General features: G+C 36.9%; 1 non-coding gene and 1 pseudogene across 1 annotated transcript; one reads left to right on the forward strand and one right to left on the reverse strand.

Annotated features, from left to right (window-relative positions):
- Positions 1-1,164: 1,164 nt before the first annotated feature.
- On the forward strand, positions 1,165-24,460 carry LOC133750719 (dnaJ homolog subfamily C member 2-like; annotated as a pseudogene).
- On the reverse strand, positions 13,758-13,945 carry LOC133752477 (U2 spliceosomal RNA). Its single transcript, XR_009864952.1, has one exon. It is a non-coding gene; the product is annotated as a U2 spliceosomal RNA (small nuclear RNA).
- Positions 24,461-25,088: the final 628 nt, after the last annotated feature.

Raw genomic sequence — 25,088 nt, forward strand, 5'->3', positions numbered from 1 at the left:
AGAGAGAGAGAGAGAGAGAGATATGTCTTCCATCCATTGGTTCACTCCCCAGTTGGCCAACAGCCGGATCTGTGCCAATCTGAAGCCAGGAGCCAGGAGCTTCCTCTGAGTTTCCCACACAGGTGCAGGGGCCTAAGGACTTGGACCATCTTCTACTGTTTTCCCAGGCCATAGCAGAGAGCTGGATCAGAAAAGGAGCAGCCAAGCACCCATATGGGATGCTGACACTGCAGGCAGCAGCTTTACCTGCTAAGCCACAGTGCAGGCCCCATAGTGTGCTTTTTTCTTAGAAATTTTGTATAAACAACAAAGTTCTCTGCTCTAAAGGACCATGAAACTGATTAAGGAACTGCTTAGTGTTTAGGCTTAGTTTCTCTCTCTCTTTCTCGTCCTCTTTCTCTCTATATACATATATATTTTTATGTTTTTTTGTCTGCAACCCGTTCTCATTGCTCCTTAATGCAGATATTTATATAATATTGAACAGTAATTTACATTATTGCAAAATAAATTTTACACATTTGAAAGTTATGCAGAAGTTAAAATTTGAATTTTTTAATGTTTGTATGTATTGTTACTGTTTAAAAAGAATTTTTTTCTCTTTATACTTGTAAAACATTTGCACATTATTTTCCATATCATCTAGTGTTTGTTTTAGAATGTACTAATTACTGAGGAAACTAAGTGTAAAATTCAAATGTAAGTGTTATTCAAGCCACACTGTATTTGAAAATACTGTGCTTTTTCAAGTCCTAACCAAAGATCATGCAACCTTTTTTGTGCCTTTTGATTAGAAAAAAACGAGCTATGTATAGTATTTTATGAAACTTTATTATAATCAATTCAATCTCATTAGACTGGGTAAATAAATTAGCCCTAAAATTGCTGGAATTTATCACAGATTCCAGTAAACTTTCATGCATTATTTGCTGTGCTCTCCTTAAACATGTGATACTAACTCTGTTTGGGGTTTCCACATAAGGATTAGCCTTTCCAATCATGCTAAAGGCCGATTGCTTAACTACAGCATACAGTGTCATGCTACAGATAATCCATGCCCTTGATTAATGTTCTTATAATCAATTGCTGTCTGGAAGTGACTCCTTCCCATCACACTCTTCACAAAAAGAGCAGATGGTATTTAAAAGGTTATGGCAAGGGGGCATGACTGAGGTCAAATGGGACATCGATCAAGTGAGCAGAAAAATTGCCTTTTCTCTTCTCCTTTCTTCTTATCGTAATAATCCATGAGGGAATGAGGTGTATGAGTTATAGTTTGATCTATAGTTCAAGCACTAAGTTATTTTCTTGTTTCAAATTTCTATGTTGTTTTGGGTAATGAACCTGGAAATTGGATTCTTTGTGTGCCAATAAAAAATTGTACCAATATGAGCATCTCAAACAAATAATTCTTAGACAAGATTTTTTTCAAAAATTTTAATGCAGCCAGAGGGTTCCAACTTAATAAAAACTTTAATATATAGTGACTGTTGGATCAATCTTTACAAAGGTAATGGCTTTATTTATAGAAAATTACACTGAATTTTCATTTTTATGTGAAATTAAATGCAGAGCTTTCTGTATAGATTTTCCTCTCTCTTCCTGTTCTTTGTCACACTAGTGGCACTCTATCATATATCTCAAAGTGATCAATTCTGTTTTTAATTGGTATGCTTAGTTCTAATTAGTTAGAATCATGGTAGGGAGGCTGTATTCCATTGTACAGAATATAAAGATTGAAACTAAATAAAAATGGGTATAATGTTTAAGAACTGAAATGTGTTACTTTCAATTATCAGCATCTTCAAATATATTAATGCAGATGATCTGATCATGAGTAGGTCAATTCAACATAATATAATGATGATAGATATCCCCATCACATAATAAAGAGGAGATGCGGCATGGAATTGATGGAGAAAGAGAAATGCCTTTTGAACATGGTGTTACAATGTTTATGATGAAAGACATCTGGGTCATTCTCTACTGTTTGAGGTGCTATCACTTACCTCAACTGGCTAATCCACAGTCATTGACTGAAAACTTATTCTGTACTCAAGTGTTAACCATTTGGTAATTCAAAAATATTGTATTATTTTTGTTTCGAAGGGATTTAAATAGAACTGGAGAAGAAAGGACATGCATATGAGAAGCAAAGTCTCATTATGTGACAGCTTCCTAAAACATTTCATAGATGATAATTTATTTACTGTCAAGTGAGCAGTGATCACAGTAAGGCTGCTAGTTTGTCACCTGAAGTAGAAGTTTCTGTGGTCTTGACTGGTCAAGAAAAGTTACAGATTGATAAAGAAAGTTATTTTTATGACGTTACTGGAACCAGGCAAAACATTACAGAAAAGAGGAGAAAAGGCACATAAACAGAATATCCCATGCTTGTTCTGGCCAGGAGAGCCACTGTGGAAATTTCACACAGCAGACATTTTTGGGAAAAAATATGGGGGTCAGCTTGTAAAGAAGCATAAATGTTCTGCATAAATGTTGTATTTTATGATGGATGTAAATGCTTTTCTAGAGTTTTATTTCACACAATTGTATGCTATGCTTTCCCAGTGATACATAAATTCTTCCCTGTTTTCCAACTTAACAAACTTAATTCTTATAAATATATGGATATTAGCAGTGTACTAGTTATTACTGTCAATTTATCTGAGATTAATTTGGGTAGATACAACTGTGAAGATATTTGAATGCAGTCTTGCCAAAAGACTAAGCGACATCAAATGATTGAAGAGTCACTTTATGGCTATAACATGTGTTACAATAAGAAGTAGGAGTAATTAGGAAAAGTTCATTGACAGGGACTGAAGGCGGGACATAATAATACAGGCACCTGCTTTTCAGGACCTTCCAATTTGGTGTGAAAGAGTGTTCTACTGTATAGGACATGATTAATTATGTGGATTCTGCAATACGGACACATGCCTTTGATCCAAAGTCTTCTTAGAAAAAAGGAGGACATTGGAGTTAATCTTGGAGAGATGCATGACTTTCCAGAGTCTGACAGGGAAAATGCCAAAATGTGCTGAAGTTAAGTGTTCACATTACAACTGCTTTTACTCCACCGAGATATTCTGAAATAGCTCTGGGCTCAGGATAAGAGGCCTTCTTCCAAGCACCCTGAGAATCACTCAGTTTAACCTGGAAAAAGGAAATAATATGAAAAAAAAAAAAAGATTGTATTTTAGAAATATCTGTGATAAGTGGGAGTGAGACTAGAGACAGGAAAGCAAACTAACAATAGCCTTAATGCTACAAATGAAAAATATTCTGCTGTTAGTACGATCCCTTCAGGAACCATGATCATCTTGGCTTATTCTACAGAAATGATGAGTAAAATACAGGAAATAAGGCTGGGAATTTTGTCCAAGGATTAAGACACCCCTATAGACATCTTCCTCCTGCATCTAAGCACCTGGATTTGAGGCTTTGCTCCACTCTGGACCTCATATTCCAGCTAGTTTGCAACCTGTGAAGTAATTGGGTCCTTAACATCCATGTGCAAGATCTGGATTGAATTCCTGGCACCTGGCATTGGCCTGGGCAAGCCTAAGCTATAATGGTCCTTTGGAAAGTGAACCAAAACATGGGAGCTTTTCTCTCTCTCCTCTCTCTCTCTCTCTCTGTGTCTCTCTCTCCCTCCCTCTCTTCTGTGTTTCACATCCATAAAATAAATAGTTTCTTAACAATTAAGTTTTTAAAAGCTATAGGTAATATCCATTAAGTCCCCATCATGATTAATGCACAAAAACGTTTGACCATTCAGTAGAGATGTAGGGACTGATACCATTCCAAACTCTTTTATCCAATGCCTTGCTTGAGCAAACAGCATTATCCTTGGGAATCTGTTTCTCCATCTTCCCCTCTCTTGGGAAATACAAATGGGAAATACTATCTGCCTACATGGTCTGTCTCTAGCCACAGTGATTGGTCTACAGCTGTGCATGTGACTGAGCCTTGATGAGCTGACCTCTTAGAAAATAAATTTCAAGGCTGGCGCCGCGGCTCAACAGGCTAATCCTCTGCCTTGCAGCGCCAGCACACCGGGTTCTAGTCCTGGTCGGGGTGCCGGATTCTGTCTCGGTTGCTCCTCTTCCAGTCCTGCTCTCTGCTGTGGTCCAGGAGTGCAGTGGAGGATGGCCCAAGTGCTTGAGCCCTGCACCCGCATAGGAGACCAGGAGAAGCACCTGGCTGCTGCCTTCGGATCAGCGCGGTGTGCCGGCCGTGGCGGCCATTGGAGGGTGAACCAACGGCAAAGGAAGACCTTTCTCTCTGTCTCTCTCTCTTACTGTACACTCTGCCTGTCAAAAGGAAAAAAAAAATATTTCAAAAACAAAGAAACTTGGACATAGATACTTCTTAATTTCTCAGAATGCAGTGCTGTGAAACATATCCTCAAATCAGAGATTGCTTAATCTGAAGATATTGTTGCTGCAGAAAATAATGTAGCAATCTTGAAGATGATTATATTAGGATGAAATTATATCCTTAAAGCTTAACAGGCTAATGCATTGTTTTTGCAATGAGAAATTTATACATGTCTTTGACAAATATTTATTAAGTGACTATTATTGACATTAGGCAATATTGTAGCTGCATAAGGAATACAAAGAATCAGGTTGTTCTTTTCTGGGGCCAGCACTGTGGCGCAGCGGGTAAAGTCATTACCTGCACTACCAGCATCCCATATGGGCGCCAGTTCGAATCCTGGCTGCTCCACTTCTGATCCAGCTCACTGCTATGGCCTGGGAAAGCAGTAGAAGATGGCCCAAATCATTGGGCCCTTGCATCCATGTGGGAGTTCTGGAAGAAGCTCCTGGTTCCCGGTTTTGGATTGGCTCAGCTCCGGCCATTGCGGCCGACTGGGGAGTGAACTAGTGGATGGAAGACCTCTCTCTGCCTCTTCTCTCTCTGTGTAACTCTGGCTTTCAAAAAAATAATAAATCTTTAAGAAAAGTTTTTATTTTATGAAATAACGTAGATAATATTGGTAACTCCCCTTTCCCAACTGTTATTGCACTTTAGACTCTCTTCATATTCTCTGTGATTCATAACATGTGTTATAAAGTAATATTCCAACAAGCATCTTAAGTACTTATGGCACTATTTTGTGCAATTATGCATAGATGAGTAGGCTTACACATTGCTGGACATACACATAAATTGCCGTGTCAGTAGTTAAATATTGGCCATGAGAACTGGAACCAAGTCTGTGCATATTGTAAGCAACTGCATTCAATTTCTTCATGTATGTAAATGTAACAGACACTGTTAGTTTGGATCTTAGGAAACATGTCTTCAGAGGAAAAGGTAGTCTTTGATGAGATTCATACAAAATTACTTGGCAGACATCAGCCTACTATTTAACATTTGTGTTAATACACATCAGTACATTTTAGGGCAGAAAGAAGTAATGAACGCCCATGTTCTATTTTCTTATAGCCATAACTGGGTGGAATAGTCATCAATAAGTACAAATCATCACCATTAAATATTTATAAATATATATGGTATACATAGTTATACATATATACACACATGTGTAGAGCATCAGAAACACATAGGTGTATATAACATAGATGATAGATACAGATAGAGATAGGCAGATAACTAATGTTCTTGAGTTGTAGCAGGTAAACCCACTGCCTGCAGTGCCAGCATCCCATAAGGGCACCAGTTGGTCCAAGTTCTTGGACCCAAGCACCCACAAGGGAGATCCGTAAGAAGCTCCAGGAATCTGGCTTCAGATTGGCCCATCTTCTGCCGTTGCTGCCATTTGAGGAGTGAACCAGCAGATGGAAGACCCTTCTCTGTCTCTGTCTCTCTATATAAATCTGTCTTTCAAATAAATAAAATAAATCTTTAAAAAAGGGAGTACTTAGACTCAAATTGTTACTCTGCTATGGGATGCCATTATCCTAAGCAATGTCTTAACCCAGTGCACCACAACACCAGCCCCATCATCACCATTTTTATTTGGAAGGCTTCTTGTATGAAAATGAAGAATTAAAGCACATGTATTTTAGAAGAATTGATTATAGATAATTTTATAATTTCTTCTATTCATCCATGATTTGTTATAGAATAAAGAGAATATAATTTGCATTAGTGATTTGTGTTGTTTTAAAAATCACTTGCAAAAATCCTGATAGACCTTGGAAACAAATGGACAGGAAGGCTAGAGAATATAAACAAGCAATGTGTGGTTAGGATGATCCTAACTGTAGAGAGAATGCCAATTCCTGTGACCCCCATGGTGTTGACCATGGTGTTCCTGCACATCTCTCCTTTAATTAGAATGAACAAAATTACATGAAGGGCCATGTTGTGCACTGTAGGAACAAAGAACATTAAGTACATCAGTGAGCCCCATAAAAGAATTAGAGCAATGATGCTTCAGGGAGAGTCTGCCACCAAACGTATCCAGAGTTTTATTCAGAAATGTGCCTAAAGACAAATGATTTATAACAAGAAAAAATAAATCATCTTCATCTGTTTTACCCCAACACTAACTCCATATTAAATTTTTTTTGTATATTTTATCCATTGTTGAATAGAAATGTGAAAAATTTAGTAAAATAGTTGATTGGCAGTTTTTTTTTTTCTTTCATGAAAATCTGTGCTAAATCCTGCGATGAAAAATAGAACATTCAAGCTTAATAATGTATATTAATTTGTACAGTGGAAGTAGAAGAGAAAGGGAGATTTTAGGAGATTACACACAGGAAGAATAGATGCTTGTTGTAGCATTTAAGCATGTATGCAGGTTTATTTTTTAAATCATTGTCTATGTTTAAGATGTAGAGCATGATACTTTGGTATGTATATACAGAGTAAAATGATTACTAAAATTAAGCATATTAATACATCCATCACTTCACATATAGGTAAGAGAACATTTGGTTTTCTGTGTGTATTTGTGATTCTGGTAAGAGCAACCGAAATCTACTCTCATAGCAAATTTCTAGTACAAAATACAATATTCTGAACTATGGTCCTCATGAGCTACATAACTTCTCTGTATTCATTTGTACCATGTAACTGCAACTTTATGTACTTCTAGCAATATCTCTCCATTTCTTGTCACCGAAGCCTCTGGCCATCACCATTCTACTCTCTGTGGTTAGGTATTCTGTTTTTTTTTTTTTTTTTTCACATCCCACATATATGTGAGATCATATAGTAATTTTCTTATATTTTTTCCTTTGCATAATTTCTATTTTCACTGATATAGTCACAAATGACAAGTTCTCATTTTCTAAGGCTAAATAATTTTCCACTGCATATATGTGTAATAGTTTCTTTATGCAACTATACATTGCCTGACATATGGATTGTTTCCATATCTTTGCTATTATGAATAATGCTGTAATGAATATTGGAGTTCAGATATCTCCATGAAGTGGTAATTTTATTTCCTTTGAGTATATGTCCAAAAGAGGGATTTGGGGTCACAGGTACTCCCATTTTTAATTTACTGAGCAATTTCCACCTATTTTCCATAATGATTCTACCAATTTACATTACCACCAACAGTGTTCAAGTGTTTCCTTTTCAATATTCAAGCTGATACTTGTTATATCTTGTCTTTTTGATAATAGTCTTCCTAGCAGGTGTGAAATAATATCATTGTAGTTCTAATTTGCATTTCCCTGATGATTAGTGGTGTTGAGTACCTTTTAATGTCTCTGTTGCTAATTTAGAAAAAGAATGTGTTTTCAGGTTCCTTGTCTATTGTACAAATCTGGCTATTTATTTAGTTATTGAGTTGTGTGAATTCCTATATATTTAGGATATTAACCTTTACAGGTTAATATCACAGATATATGAAACACAAATACTTTCTGATTTTTTTTTTACAATTTGTAAACTGTGTTTTCATTTTGAAGATTTCATTGGTGTGGGAAAATTTTTTTGGTTTGATTTAGACTTGTTTTTTTATTCCAACTCTTATATTTAACAGAGATCACTTTTCAGTTAAATTTAAACACTTAAGAATAATTGTGTGTTAATTAGACTTCAACCAATAGTATTAAGTAGAACAAAAAAAATACTAAAACGGATAAAGTATTAAGTTGTACATCAACAGTCAAGACAAGGGTCAATCAAGTCACTATTTCTCATAAGTGTTCACTTCACTCCAACAGGTTTCCATTTTGGTGCTCGGTTAGTTGTCATCAATCAGGGAGAACATATGATATTTGTCCCTCTGGGACTGGCTCATTTCACTTAGCATGATGTGTTCCAGATTCCTCCATTTTGTTGCAAATGTCTGGATTTCATTCTTTTTAACTGCTGTATAGTATTCCATAGAGTACATATCTTTTTTTTTTCTTTTAATTTTTGGTTTTTTTCCCTGAGCTTTTTATGGTCTCTAAAAAGATCTCTGTCAAGGCCAATGTCAAGTAGACTTTCCTCTATGTTTATTTATAACTGTTCCATTGTGTCAGGTTTTAGTTTAAGTCTTTAATCCATTTTGAATTTTCTTTGGTATCATATAAGATAAAGGTTTGATTTTATTTATTCAGTTCTCCTAAAACTATTTATTGAAAAGGTGCATTGGTGAGTACTTATGAAATTCAATCTTTTTTAAAAAAAGATCTATTTTTAAAGTAATTTTATTTATATTAGGCCAACAAGTTTCATGCATTTCATATACTCAGATTTAGAAGCATAGGGATACTTTCCACCCTACACTCCCTCCACCTACACTGCCACCATTTTTCTCCCTTCCTTTCTTAATCATTCTTCCAATTTTACAATATACTTTGCATTTATTTTATAGTCATAATCTTAACCCTCCACTAAATAAAAAAAATCAACAAATAGAAGAGAAAGAAAGAAAGAAAAAAAAAACACTGTTCCTCAACAGTAGAGACAAGAGTGTAAACAATGATCAAATCTCAAAATGCCAATTTTGCTTATATATGTTAAACTTTTTTACTGTATTAGTTACCAAGGATCAGGGAAAACATGATATTTTACTTTTTGGTATGGGCATATTTCATAAAGCATTATGATTTCCAATTGCATCCACCTTGTTGCAAAGGACAGGATCTCATTCTTTGTACAGCCTAGTAATATTCCATAAGGGATATATACCACATTTCTTTATAAATTCATCAGTTGATGGACATCTGGGTTGATTCCATATCTTAGCTGTTGTGACTTGAGCTGTAATAAACATGGGGATGCAGAAAGCTCTTCATTTCCTTTGTGTAAATTCCCAGGAGTGGTACGGCTGGGTCATATGGTGGATCTATTTTCAGCTTTCTAAGGAATCTCCATACTGTCTTCCAGAAGGGCTGTATTAGTTTGCGTTCCCACCAACAGTGGACTACCTTTTCACGCAACATCTTTGCCAGCAATGATTGCTTGTTGATATCTGTATGATAGCCAATTCTAACTTAGGTAGGTGAAATCTCTGTGGATTTTTCTCATTTCCCTGTTGGCTAGTGATCATGTACTTTTTTTCATGTGTCTGTTAGCCAATTGTATTTAACCTTTCTGGAAATGCCTGTTAATATCCTATCCCATTTCTTAACTATATTGCTTGCTTTATTGTAATTGAGTTTCTTGAGCTCCTTTTATATCCTGGATATTAATCCTTTATCACATGCATAGTTTGTAAATATTTTATCACATTCTGTCTTTTGCCTTTATACATTGTTGAGTGTTTCCTTTGCTATGAAGGAACTTATTAGCTTAATTTAATCCCATTTGTCTATTTTTTGCTTTTATTGCCTTGCTTGCTTCTTGGGTTTTTGCCTATGCAAATGTCTTGGAGAGTATCCAAAATGTTCTCTTACAGTAATTTGATGGAATCAGGGCATAGATTTAGATCCTTGATCAACTTTGATTTGATTTTTGTATAAGGTTAGAGATCTGTTTTCATAATTCTGCATGTGGAAATCAAATTTTCCAGTAATTTTTTGAAGGCATTGTCCTTTTTCCAGGGATTCATTTCAGCTACTTTGTCAAAGATGAATTGGTTGTAGATGTGTAGATTGAATTCTGGGCTATTTTTTTGAGAAAATAAACAAAATGGATATGCCATTGAACCAAATAACCAAATAAGGTGAAGGGGGAGACACAAATTAATAAAATCGGAGGTGAAAAAGCAGATGTTACAACAGATACCACAGAAATTTTAAAAAAATCACAAATTACTACAAATAGTAATATGCTAATAAATTGGAAAATCTAGAAGAACTGGATAGATTTCTGGACACATACAATCTACCTAAATTGAGTCATGGAGACACAGAAAACCTCAATAGGCCAACAACCAAGATGGAGATCAAATCAATTATAAAGATCCTCCTGACAAAGTAAAGCCCAGGACCAGATGGTTTCACTGTTGAATTCTACCAAACTTTTAAAGAAAATAAATATTTCTTTTAATCTGTTTGGGTCTATTTTTTAGGTCTCTATTTTGCTCTGATAGTCCATGTGTCTTATTTTATGCCATTATAGTAATATTTGATCATTTAATTTTTTTTAACTTTTATTTAATGAATATAAATTTCCAGTGTACAGCTTATGGATTACAATGGCTTCCCCCTCCCATAACTTCCCTCCCACCCGCAACCCTCCCCTCTCCCGCTCCCTATCCCCTTCGATTTGCATCAAGATTCATTTTCAATTCTCTTTATATACAGAAGATCAATTTAGTATAAAGATTTCAACAGTTTGAACCTACATAGAAACACAAAGTGAAACATACTATTTGAGTACTAGTTATAGCATTAAATCACAATGTACAGCACATTAAAGACAGAGATCCCACATGAGGAGCAAATGCACAGTGGCTCCTGTTGTTGACCCAACAAATTGACACTCTAGTTTATGGTGCCAGTAACCACCCTAGGCTGTCGTCATGAGTTGCCAAGGCTATGGAAGCCTTCCAAGTTTGCCGACTCTGATCATATTTAGACAAGGTCATAAAAGACAGGGTGAGGATAGTAACCAATGATCCTAAGAGTGGCATTAACCAGGTCTGAACAATTATACAGCATTAAGTGGGGAAGAGGACCATCAGTACACACAGATTGGGAGTAGAGCCATTGGTGGTAGAGTAGAGGTTATGATTACAAAGGAACGAGGCCCAATTGCACTAGACAGGGCCTAGAACAAAGGACAGAGTCATTATTAGAGGAGCTAAGAAAGGTGCTGTCTAAGCTACAAGTAATTTTTCTGATTGAGAGGCAAATAGAACCTGATAGAAGGGGCTTGATAATAATCTGGTGGGCTTTAGGCCTTGTAAGTTAAGAGGCCCAGACCTATCTATCTCTTCACATGGGGTATATCCTAAGGGAGGTGTGAACCTCCTAGGGGAAGGCACTCTGTTGACTTTCATTACTTGGCTGGCCTGGAAGGAGAGCTGGCCAGGTAAAGGCAGGGGGCATCTCTAACAAGAAATTTACAGTTCTGCCTGCAATGTTGCTGACCCTACTTGGCTGTCCCCTCAGCTGCAGTGGTCACTTTGGAAGTTGGGCTGAGTGAAGGGCTTGATTCTTAAAATTTATAGAAGGCATTGGACCTTCTGGTAAATGTTTTCTTAAGTTGTTATCTAATGGTTGAAATGGTTTGCTAAGTATTCATGTAATATTGCTATTGTCAGCAAGTGATCTAGGACTTGCTCCCTCATTTCTCTATTCTAAGCCCAACTTGTTCTTTCATTTCTCTATTCTCTTCAAGGTAGGAAACTAATTCTATTATAAAGGAATCTGTAGGACGCACAATTTAATCTTTAGACCTTATAAAAGAGATGGCTAACATTTTTCTGTAATAGCATAGCCAAAATAAGAGCTTAAATAATAATCTCATAGCTAGATTCACTTCGCCATCAGCGAAGTATACAGTAAGTAGAAAAAACCTCCCTTTCAGACCAAAGGGAAAGAAAGTTTTAAAGTGAGAATATAATTTTCCTCATGGGCATTGTCTACCTTAGAAAAACTACTACAGAACATGCCTGTGACTATAGACTTGTAGTTCAGGCCACTGAAGATTAGAGATGGGACACGGGCACTCCCTTGACTTGCATCCTCTGGTCTGCTTTAACATAAACCAGGAGGAAAGGAAAGCTCGGCATCAGAAGCAATGGGTGGCAGGCCTACTAATGGCTGATCTGTACAGTGATCTGCCCTCAAGGAGACCCAACTGGCCAGTCCACTGCAGTGGCTTTCAATGTGGTAAGCCTGGGCTTCAGCAGAAGTCAGCTTGTGAAGAGCCCTGGCAGCTCTGCCAAGAGTTGGATCACTGGAAATGGACCTGCCCTGGAGTCGAAGGATGCCCAGGTCAGAGCCACAGATCTTATTGGCTCTAAGCTGATCACTTAATTTTTATAGTGTAAGTAGTATAAGTGTAAACTTACTTACATGTATATATTTTTAAAAAGCATTATTTATGTTTTGTTATTAGCCAAATAACATTTAAAATCAGTGGTGTGATATTATATACCTGTATATTTTAGTTTCACCCCTAGTTTTATTTTTATTACTGATTTCTTTCATAACCAGAAATTTTATTTATATATATACTTTCTAATTCATCTGTTACAGACTTTATAATATATAAGAATGTAAATATATTCATGCAAATCTTCCTTCCTATGAATTTCTTTTTTATTTATTTATTTATTTATTTTTTGACATGTAGAGTTATAGACAGTGAGAGAGAGAGAGAGAAAGGTCTTTCTTCTGTTGGTTCACTCCCCAAGTGGCTGCTACAGCTGGCGCTGTGCCATTCTGAAGCCACGAGCCAGGAGCTTCTTCCTGGTCTCCCATGTGGGTGCAGGCACCTAAGCACTTGGGCCATCTTCCACTGCCTTCCTGGGCCACGGCAGAGAGCTGGACTGGAAGAGGAGCAGCCAGGACTAGAACTGACACCCATATGGGCTGCTGGTGCCACAGGCGGAGGATTAATCAATTGAGTCACAGGGCCAGCCCTCTATGACTTTCTAAAGATGTCTTATACCTATAGTGCTAATTCACTTATATTATGATAGCGTCTATAACTTTTAATAGCATACTTCTATTTCCAGTTCTTGTTCTATCAATTATAGACAGTATTTCTCTCCTCTCCAATAAGGAAAATAAATACATTAACTTCCATCTTTTTTCTCTATATCCTCATATCAAAATTTTTGCCAGCTATGCTTTTGTTGTTTAAATTAAATATTTTTAATATTTACAATCTCTCTCAACACCACTGGTATCTTGACAGACTGTGTTTGTGTTTGGAATGTTAGAAATGCATTTAATAACTTTTATGCTATGAGCACCAAGTCTTTCAGACTGCTGGACCATAAATGAAATGAGATGTTGTCTGTGAATAATTGTTATCGCAATTACAGTATCTGACAGATGAATTAATTTTAAGAGTTGATATTAGCTTAGTCCATTTTCTATTGATATTCCAAAATATTTGAAGCTGTGTATTTTACAAAGACATTTATTTACCTCACAGTTTTTGGAGGCTGAAAATCCAAGATGAGGTGGCCCTATTTGCTTGAAGACCTCATGGCTACATCATGGCAGAAAAACCATCATGTGACTTGAACTGGAAAGAACATGTGGTGTGATAGGAGGTCAGAGTGGATTCACAGGCCAATATTGTTCTTTTTATACAATTTGCTCTCCTGCAAGCTAACAAGGTCTCACAAGAACTACATTGGTCCCTTTTCAGGGCAGTGCCCCCATGGTCTAATTACACTGCCTCACTAGACCCCAACGGATAAAGGTTGCACCACCTCTCAACACTATCACACTGGAGGTGAAGTTCCCAGCATCAGAACATATGCAAACAATGCAGCAAAAAAGCATATTATAACATTACTATTATTGAAGTGTTTATCAATTACAGATCATATGTTGCTCAATGTCATAACCTACACTTGATCTTAGCCAAAAGGCCGAGAAGCGATCAATGTCATAACCTATCAGATTGATTCTCCTTTCCTCCTGATGTGTTTGATGGCATAATATTACTCTTTATAAGTTGACTTTCTGGTTTTTCTCTTCAAATTGTTAATGACAATGAGATTATATACCTTGCTAATACATAATATTGGCCTAATTAATGCTCATGTATGTGCTGTAATTTTTGGTTCATTTTTTTGTTACTGTAAAACATATCTGAGACCAGGCAATTTATAAAGGAAATAAGTTTAACTTGGATCATGGTTCTGGAGGGTGGGAAGTCCTACAGCATGATCCTGGCATCTGGTGTGGGCCTTCTTGCTGCTTCATAACATGACACAGGTAATCTCATAGCAAGACAGAGCAAGCATGCCAGACAGCTCACTTTTATAAAAATCACTCCCTCAGTAACTCCTTAATCCATTCTTGAAATCAGCATCCTCATGATCCAATTAACCTCCCAAGGATCCTACTTCCAGGTAACATTAACATGTGAATTGAGGGTTTAAGTTTACAGTACAGAAAATCTGGAGGACTTATTCAAATCCTCATAAGCAGAAAAATACATATGAATCAGGTTGCAAGATAGGAGAAATCTCATCAAATGAGACATAATTTTAATGAAAGCAGAGAAAAGGAACCAAAGCACTTTCAGGAAAATATACATATGTGTTTATAAAGTATGAGTAAATGTTCACACCTCTAAGCAACTGCCTCTCCCCACCAGATTTAGAATCTATAAGAGAATTCATACATATGCTAATTGTCTAGCTGAAATAGATGCTGACTATGATTTCTAAGGGTGGCATTTTCCAGATGCAACTATTCTTCCTGAAAAGAACTGTCAATGATATTCTATTCGGTTCCTCCTCTATATAAATGATAACATTATATTTCAAAAATGCTATTGAAATATTATGTCAGGGTTTAAGAAGCTAAAAATTATGTTAAAAATGATAAATTAATGTATAGTGATGGCCACAGACATTTGAATGGCTTCGCACTTGGGGATTTTATAGTGTTGTATGAACATTTGCATACAAACATTTGAGTGGAATGTCTGAATAATCTGGTACGTTTATGTTTGAGTATTTTTAAACTAATGATTTATCTGAAATGAATACACAGTCAAGGACAGGAAAACAGACAGAAAGAGATTTTCCATGTGCTTGTTCATGCCCTCATATGCCTGCAATTGACACGACTGACCCAAGAGGAACTGAGAGCTGTGAACTCAGGTGGAGCCTCCCATGTGCTGATAGGGACCCAGATAAATAGACCATCACCAGCTGCCTCTCCACATTAGCAGGAAGCTGAATCTGAAACATAATAAGGACTCAAACCACAAAGTTTCATATTGTAAGGGACATTTAATACTAATTTCTCTAATTATGTTGTTTTTTTGAACTTAGTGGACATTCATAAATCTTTGTTGTTTAGCTACCAGTTCAAATATTTCATTCCTTTCATTGCAATATAAGTATGCATAGTATATTGTGTATCTTTGTTTTATCAGAAACATGATTTAAAATTTTTATTTTTGCAGAAGTATCTTTTGAGAAACACAGGTATTGTGTCTCGGATTTAGTAAGGGTATAATGCATGCTAGCTGGTGTATTAGCCCTAGTTTTCTAGGGCTACTGAAAAAAACTGTCACAAACCCAGGTGGTTGAAAACCAAAGAGATGTATTCCTTCACAGTGCTAGTGAATAGAAGGTTGAAATCAAAGTTTTGGCAAGGCAAAATTCTACTTGAAAGTCATAAAAGAGAATCATGTCAAAGCCTTTCCCCTCTTCTCTTCCCATAAAAACTAATCTATATATAAGTGTCTTAAATGATGGAAAACGTTTTAGCTTTAAGGAACTAAAGAAGATACTATAATAAGAAAGTTTGAATTCCCGTTTTCCTCCTCACTATGTATTGTGAATTCCCAGTCATTAAACCCTTCTTGGAACAAGTAGAAGCTGTGGTTTCAGATTGACAAACAGAAGGTTATGAATAAGAACCCAGATTCTGTGGAAATTTGGCCTTGAGGGTTCATTAAGGAAATTTTATCTTCTGGGAAGGTCAAGATTCCAGACGCCAGTAATAGAGAGGCCTAAGGAAGCTATTGGAAACTTGCATATGACAGATTCCTTTCATTTGGGAAGAAGGGCAGTGCTAGCTTGGATGTGTTTATTGTTTCTCCCTCATCTCACAGAAACAGATGTAAAAAAGAAATAGTCAGAATTGTCTGTGCCCTTGAAATTGCACCCTCCTTGTGCCCAACAGGGAATTGTCAACTTCAATGTGATATTATAACCTGCAAGAGACTTTGAGGCTGGTGGTGGACCAGTCGCTTTATAAGCTGTCAAAACGTGCTAACAAGCCTCATTATCCAGAAAGAGAAGAAACCAGTAAAATACTTGAAATAGCTAGTAATGAAGTTAAAACCCTAGGTCTAGCATAGTAGTATTATTCAAGGAGATCAAATGTTACTCAAAATTGGAGTTTTGATAATGCAAAATAAAAGGCTTAGTTTTGGAAAAAATAACAAGGAGGCAAAAATATATATGCAAGATTGTCAATGAGGAAGGAATACTAGCTTTAACTACAGAAAAAATATAAGAATTATTAGGTAATAATTTGTAAATGTATGACCTCTGGAATAGTTAGTAGAATACAGATGTGCTTCCCCTATCAAAACATTCCTCCATGGTAATAAAATTCTCATATCTGATTTATGTTACCTGATAGATATCAAAGTCAAGCAGAACTCAATGGGGGAACATTTCATGGAGAGAACAGCCAACTATCTTAATAGTTGTTTGTTTTACACAAAGGACATGTTTTTCAGTTGTATACTAGCCATTCTACTGAACACATCCAAGTAAAGATTTTTTCCAAGAAATGTTCTCTTCATATTTGACCTAACAGTGCTAAGTAAGTATTGTTTGCCTCAGTGAACAGAGATGTTTGCCCACCTCCATTGTTAGTTATAAAGAGGTCCTGCTTTAAGGGGAAATATATTGACATTAAAAAGTTAAAACCAAGTTTATCTTTGAACTCTAAATCTGTCAGTGTGTACGGACATAAAAAGCACTCTGTCCTCCATGTGTGCTTACTAACATTGTGTAACTGTTTGATTTTCATGTACGATATATTTAACCCAAGAACCTGCATTGTAATATCATCTAGTTTTGAGTTCTATTTTTCAGACCTAGATTTTTTAAAAAGATTTATTTATTTAAAAGTCAGGGTTATAGAGAGAGGAAGAGACAGAAGGAGAGGTCTTCCATCTGCTCATTCACTCCCCAAGTGGCCACATGGCCATTGAAAAACCAGGCTGAAGCAAGGAGCCAGGAGATTCTTTAGGGTCTCCCATGTGGCTGGGAAGGGAATAGGCACTTGGGCCATCTTGTACAGCTTTTCAAAGCCATTGGCAGGAAGCTGGATTGGGAGTTACACAGCCGGGACATGGAATATGGTGTTGTAGGTGGCAGCTTTACCCAGTAGCTACTGTGCCACCCTCTGCATTCCAGTCTTCTTACTGTCCAAGACTTCTAGCTCCTTGAAAACCGATCAGACAAGCAGTGTTGGGAGATTCATTTTTGTCTCAAAGACCAGGGGGAAAAAACCCTCTAGTCCCTGATTTAGCCTCCATCTCAATAGTCTTTTGAAGTGATTCTATGTGGGTACTTCAAAAAGTACACGGAAAATGGAATTATAAGGTGCTTATTTTGATGCCCCAAATTTTTAAAATCCATGTGTAGATTTTTTGTACTATTCATTTTCATGAATTTTTTTAAGAACCCTAGTGTGCACAGATTTCAAAATATTTTTTGCACCTAAATGAATTAATTCCATTTAATTCCAGTTCCCAGGAGAATTTTAAAATACCCTCATATTGTTACACGATGTACATTCACCATTTCTGCAGGCATCAGATCAAAGTTAATGAAAACAAGATCATCCACTTCAATGTTTGCGTGCTTTTCTTTTGTGGTTCCCAAACACATGTATTTTACTTTCTAAAAATGGATTTTTAATAAACTATTTGCTGAAATGTTTCTGGAGCAGAATAGTTCAAAGCATGACAATATAAAGCAAGCTATCTTGATCAGAAATTATAGTCCCTTTTTTAGAATGTTAGTAATTCTTAACTGTTAAATGTGTTGTTATAACAGATGGAATGTTAACAAACTTCCTAGAATTTAAGAATGTTTTGTGTAATAATTTGATGTCAGAAGGTACTGAAACAGAGCAAGATTCATTAACTTAGCAAAAGTAAAAAAAAAAAAAATGTTTTACATGAGATCAAAGCCAGATAGTTTTATTCCTTACATTTTGCTTATTTTAACTCATTGGCTTACAATTATATTTGGAAAATTATTTTAAACAATAAAATGAAATGGTTTCTTTTGAACTTAAAAACCCTGGAGAAATTTAGTCTTTTGGACAAAGAAACATTTACCATTCCAAATAGCAACTTCAACCTACTACAGATTCTCTAGGCTGTATGTGATGAGATTCAGTGCATTGTCAGGAACAACAAAGGGATATGTAGATTCATGTGCACCCCAGGGGAGTGAGAATAAGAAAAGAAGTTTTCCCTCATTCTTTAGTAACAACATTTCCAGTTTGCTTTGCACAGTGGAGTGAATGATGGCCTTGTGTTACCCTCACAAACAAACACTGTCTCATTCAAGTTCACTGGACAAGGGTTAAGAGCTCCTGGGGTCTCCTCCAGCTTGTTACTGATTTGTCTTGTGACCTGGGGCAAAGCACTTAAATCCTCCAATAACTGGTATCCACAGGTCCCTATCTTGACAAGGAAGTTTTCTCAACCAGCCTATCCCCTTTGCTTTCTCAATTTGTATTCTTTTCATTCTCCCTCTTGCTTGTGGAGGAGAGTATATTGTGATGGCTTTAACCATTTCGTTCTTCATGCTCTGCTTCAAGCTCTGTGAGGGGCAATTGATAGCATTGTAAAGCAAACTTTCATGCTCACTGGGATTAACATTTGTAGAATAGAAAGAAATCAAGCAAAAGGGAAAAGAACCTGGATTCTTAGATAGTCTATGCAATAATGAGTTCTTTGCTATAAACCGAATAAGTTAATTGCATCCATAGGAACAATTTAATTTAATTTAATTGGGATGTGAACAGAGAGAAAATGTCTGAAGGCATCAAATCACACCTGGAAAGTAAAAAGTCATAATCTTTCCCATTAAATTAGATGAGGAAAAGATTCATTCTAAGAATGACTTGTGATGCCTTCAGCAATATGACTCAAATTTTCTTTTTAAAATAGCCTACAACATAAAATTGCTTATTCATCTTCAATGTTCTATACATGCTTGAGAATCTAGAATATATTAAATATGGACATTAAGGTCAAGTTTTAGAATATGTTTATCCCTTAAAGTATTGGGATTTGCTATATGAATGACTAAATAAGTTGGGTAAAAATACACACCATGTTCTTTTGTTTTGTTTTCTGTTTGTTTGGACAGGCAGAGTGGAGTGAGAGAAGGAGGCAGAGAGAAAGGTCTTCCTTTTCCGTTGGTTCACCCCCCACCCCCCAATGGCCGCACCACGCTGATCTGAAGCCAGGAGCCAGGTGCTTCTCCTGATCTCCCATGCGGGTGCAGGGCCCAAGCACCTGGGCCATCCTTCACTGCCTTCATGGGCCACAGCAGAGAGCTGCACTGGAAGAGGAGCAACCAGGACAGAATCCGGAACCCTGACCGGGACTAGAACCTGGGATGCCGGCGCCGCAGGCAGAGGATTAGCCAAGTGAGCCATGGCGCCGGCCCCACACTATGTTCTTACATTAATCCTTTTAAACCACTGCATATAAAGTTATTCCTTATTTATTCTATAAATTTACTTCCAAAGAGAGTTCTGGCATAATTAATAGAAAGAGAGGTTTATCATATTGTTTTTACTGATAACAAAACATGACACAGTGAGAACTTCAGTCGTTTTTCTGAAATCAATTCAGAATAATAAGTTCCATCTCTGGGATTGGAATTCAGACTTCCAAGTCCTGATTATTTTTTCTTCTCCTCTCATCTCATGTCTCCTTTCATCTTCCCTCCTCTCCTCTCCTCTCCTCTCTCCTCCCCTCCCCTCCCCTCTCCTCTCCTCTCCTCTCCTCCCCTCTCCTCTCCTCTCCTCTCCTCTCCTCTCCTCTCCTCTCCTCTATTTTTCCTTTCTATTACATTTGCTTTTAAAATTACACAATCCAATTAGGAAAAACATGCATATTGAATAAGCACTTTTCTAATTTTGTTATCATTTTAAATATACATCATAATATTTTATTCTAAATACTCACATTTGTGTTTTGGTACCAAATTTTCTTTATCTCTGAGAGGATATGTTGTTTACCCACATAGTTTGGCCAATCCTAAATCTATGAAAATATTGGTAACTGACTTTTTATCAAAGAGCGATCAACGAATAATTCAATGGTGATTTTGGTTTGCGGTTATAATCTTTTTGAGGTGGATACAACTAGATCATCTGCCTCCTGTAAGTCTGATTAGCCTCTAAACCAGTTAAATAATGTTTATTTGTATGTATTACATTGTGTTACCTCAGTGGGAGACTGTAACAATAGCCAACAATATCAATGTTCTTACCTACTCTACAGTATATTAGATATTCATCTGATAAACAATAACTGAAGGCATAACATGAGCAAATCCGGAGTTGGATATTTAAAGGAATCATCATCCATATTTTTCTCAACTTGAGGTGAGTTTGCTCTTAATTCATTCAAAATTAGTTTTGAGTCTGATCACTTTTTAGGTAAAATCAGAGACGTGGGCCATAGAGAGAAAAATCCTTCTACAGTTTTACCACAAAGAGATTCAGCACATATATAAGCTACAATAATGTGTTCTAAAATTATAGAACTTGATTATAACCTTAGCTCTACCACCTACTAATTATGGAACATCAGTCAAGTTATAGCAAACCTGTTGTCCTTAGGATCATACTGTAAAATGAGAGTCTGTTTTCGTGGATGTGTTAAAAAAAAAGACATCTACAATCCACTGTGATTCCCACTTCCTGATATTCATTCCTTTTTTATATCTCCTTGAGTGTGAACAAAACCTGTGACTTGCTTCTAAGCAACAGATTCTGACAAAGGTGGTGGAATGTCACTCTGAGGATTACATACTATTTTATAAAGGCATGATCTTGCACAAAGACTGACTCCTTACAGACTTTGATGACACATGCAGACGTGTCAGGAACCCCACTGGCAATTTCAAGAAAGCTAGATTTAGCCTCCATCCAAGAGCTTCCTTGCAACTAGTTCCCTAGTCCTACAAGTTTATGGAGATGAATTTTGCCAATGAACTGAAGAGAAAAATCTTCTCCACTCAGGCCTGTAGGTCAGAATACAGCCCTACTAACACCTTGATTACAGCCTTGTGAGACCATGCAGAGAATCCCGATAATAGTACCCAGATATCTTGGACCATCAATAGAATAAGTGTGGGATGTATTAAACTACAAACAATATTAATGAATTACAAAAGAATAGAAAACAATAGAATCCGGTATACAGTTTGAGAACAGTATAGCACAAAAGCACATTATACATGCAGTAAAATATTTAATTATGAAAGTTTGGTGAAATTTTGCTTGACTATTTCCAGACAGCACGATGAGCAAACACAAAATTAATTCTAATAATTATTTATAATTATGTACTTACCAAACTATTTTAGAGTAATTTACTTTTAAAAATTGCATAACTCTAGTGTCTGCTAATACTAACTGATAGAATCAAAAAGGGAGAGAACGATCCATCATGGGAAGCAGGATACACAGCAGACTCATAGAATGGCAGACGTCCTAAACAACACTCTGGCCTCAGAATCAGCCCTTAAGGCATTCGGATCTGGCTGAAGAGCCCATGAGAGTATTGTAGGCATGGAAAGCCAAGACACTCTGGGAAAAAAAAAAAAAAAAAAGAAGACCTAAATGAAAGATCTCTGTTAGTGAGATCCCAGTAGAAAGAACAGGCCATCAAAGAAGGAGGTACCTTTCTCCGAAGGGAGGAGAGAACTTCCACTTCGATTATGACCCTATCGGAATAAGATCAAAGTCAGCGAACCCTAAAGGCTTCCATAGCCTTGGCAACTCATGACTAGAGCCTAGGGAGATTACTGATGCCATAAATAAGGGTGTCAAATTGTTAAGTCAACAACAGGAGTCACTGTGTACTTACGTCTCATGTGGGATCTGTCCTTAATGTGTTGTTTAATGTGAAGTGATGCTATAGCTAGTACTCAAACAGTATTTTTACACTTTGTGTTTCTGTGTGGGTGCAAACTGATGAAATCTTTACTTAGTATATACTGAAGCGATCTTCTGTATATAAAGATAATTGGAAATGAAAAAAACAAACAAACCTGGTGTTATATTGGAAATTGCATAGAAAATTAATTAATTTTTAAAAAATATCATGTAGGATCTCTGTCATTAATGTGCTGTACACTGTTATGTAATGCTATAACTAGTACTCCAACGGTAGTTTTTTTCACTTTGTGTTGCTATGTGGGGCAAACTGTTGAAATCTTTACTTAATATATACTAAACTGATCTTCTGTATATGAAGAGAATTGAAAATGAATCTTGATGTGAATGGAAAGGGAGAGGGAGCGGGAAAGGGGAGGGTTGCGGGTGGGAGGGAAGTTATGGGGGGGAAGCCATTGAAATTCATAAGCTGTACTTTGGAAATTTATGATAACTGTAACTTGTGATTGTCACAACAGCTCCTATCACATGAAATGGACAGTGTTTGCTTAAGAATATTTTCTACTAAATGATTGACTTCATCAAAAGATGCACTTACATACTGTATTCAGAAGACATTTACTGCACAATAATTCTAACCTAAGCCTTATGGTATGACCTGAAATTACAAATAATTTTAATAGAATTCTAATTTCTAGCAGTTCATTGTTCAGTGGATAATCAGATACATAAGCAAACACTCACAATGTGCTAAGTGCTGACAGATATTCAAAAGGTTAAGAATACAGAAATGGATAATGTAGTTTACTGATGAGAGGAGATGGATTGAAAAGCAGAACAGGGGCTGGCACTATGGTGTAGCGGGTAGGGCTGCTGCCTGCAGTGCCAGCATTGTGGGTGCCAGTTCCAGTCCCAGCTGCTCTGCTTCTGATCCAGCTCTCTGCTGTGGCATGGAAGGGCAATGCAAGATGGCCCAAGTCTTCGGGACCATATGGGAGACCTGGAGGAACCTCCTGGCTCCTAGTTTTTGGGTGGCGCAGCTCCAGCTATTGCGGCCATCTGGGAAGTGGACCAGCAGATGGAAATCCTCTCTCTGCATCTCTGGCTCTGCCTCTCTGTGGCTCTGCCTTTCAAATAAATAAAACAAATCTTAAAAAAAAAAGAAAAAGAAAAGCAGAAGAGAGCAACCAGGGCACAAAGAAAAAAAGAAGAAATGAAGATAATAAGAACATTATACTGTGATCCAAGGATTAAAAAAAAAAATTAAGGAGGAAGAAGAAAAAGCCAAGAAAGGAAAGAAGCAAAAAAGAAAGCAAAAGCAGAAACAAAATGGAAGGAGCAAGAACCCAAAGAAAAAGACAAGCTGAACTAATATCTGCTAAGTTAGCTAAGGAACAAGAAGAGGTTAGAAAGAAAGCATTGAAGGAGAAAGATATTCAGAAAAAAAGCCATTCAAAGAAAGTCAAAAGCTTTGAAACTCATGCAAGACCTCAAATTGCTTCTTGGATAATGAGGTGGAATGGGTTAAAATGATGGAAGAAGTGGATAAACTTTGTGATTGGCTGGAATTAGCAAGCTTACAGTGCTTGAATGAAACACTCACATTATCTACAAAGAAGTAGGCAAGACAGCTCTAGAAAAACAGAAAAAAGAAACAAATGAGCAAATTAGAAAAGAGAAAAGCTGAGGCTCCTATGCAACAAGCATCTAAAAATATAGAGAAGTCAACTGGCAGAGGTAGAAGTAGCAGTAAAAACTGGTCAGAAGATGATCTGCAATTGCTGTGTAAAGCTGTGAATCTCGTCCCCGACAGAACAAATTCGAGGTGGGAAGTTATTGCTAATGACATGAACATTCATTCTTCTGGAGTCAAAAGCACTGCCACAGATTTATTGTCAAGGCAAAGAGTCTCCAAAACTTGACCTTCTTAAAACAGATGACATAAACGAAAGGGCTTTTGACAAATTCAAAAATAATATGGAGTGGTGCATCAACCAGACCTTGTTAACACCTTCAGAATGATTTGAAGGTCCATGCACAGATTCTCCCCATGGACAGCAGAAAACAGAAGCTTTTGGAACAGGCCTGAAGATTTATGCCCAGTAAATCCACCTGAAAGATGGGGAAAATATTGCAGAAGCAGTCCCTGGTAGGACAAAAAAGATTGCATGAAATGATAGAAGCAACTTGTTGAGATGGAAAAAGTGGAGAAAGTTGCTCAGGAGCACATGTTCAGTGCAAGCAGAGCCAAGAAATGATCTAATGGCAATCTTTGTTGTGTGTGTATTTTTGTAATAAAAACAAAAATACTGTACAAAAAATAGGAGCATACTGAGCTTTGTAGAAATGAGAGTTTACATGAAAAAGAGTTCACAGGTTGCAAAGAATGGGAGTGAAGACATCTCTCTCCGCTTCTCAAGAAGATAAAGGTAAGAACTGGCAAGGCCTGGCAAACCACAATGCAAGCCTCTGTGGTAGTCCTGTGGCTCACTGATACTTCCCTGTTACAAGACAGGAGGGAAGGTTAAGGACAGATAGGCAACAGCTTCATTTCTCAAATGCACAGATTCTTGACCTGAGATCATGTGACTTTGTTTAGTTTGCTTCCAACATGTTTTCCAGTATTTTAGAAAAGAAATACACATATGGAAGACTGAGTTTTCTTTCTTGCTTACTTCTCTCTGCCTGCTAATCATTGTATTACCCTTGGAAAAGCTTAATGAAAGAATCACCTTGGGGAGCAGGAAGCGAGTGTCTTTAGAACTTGGCACCTTTGTTTCCTGTCCATCTTCCTCTTCATGGCAGCTGGTCCCCTGGATTTAAGCTATCCACTCCCAGAAATCTGAATATAGACCTACCATAATGATCCAGCCATGCCACTCCTGG

The sequence above is a fragment of the Lepus europaeus genome, chromosome 2 (genome assembly GCF_033115175.1).
Source record: "Lepus europaeus isolate LE1 chromosome 2, mLepTim1.pri, whole genome shotgun sequence".
NCBI lineage: Eukaryota > Metazoa > Chordata > Mammalia > Lagomorpha > Leporidae > Lepus > Lepus europaeus.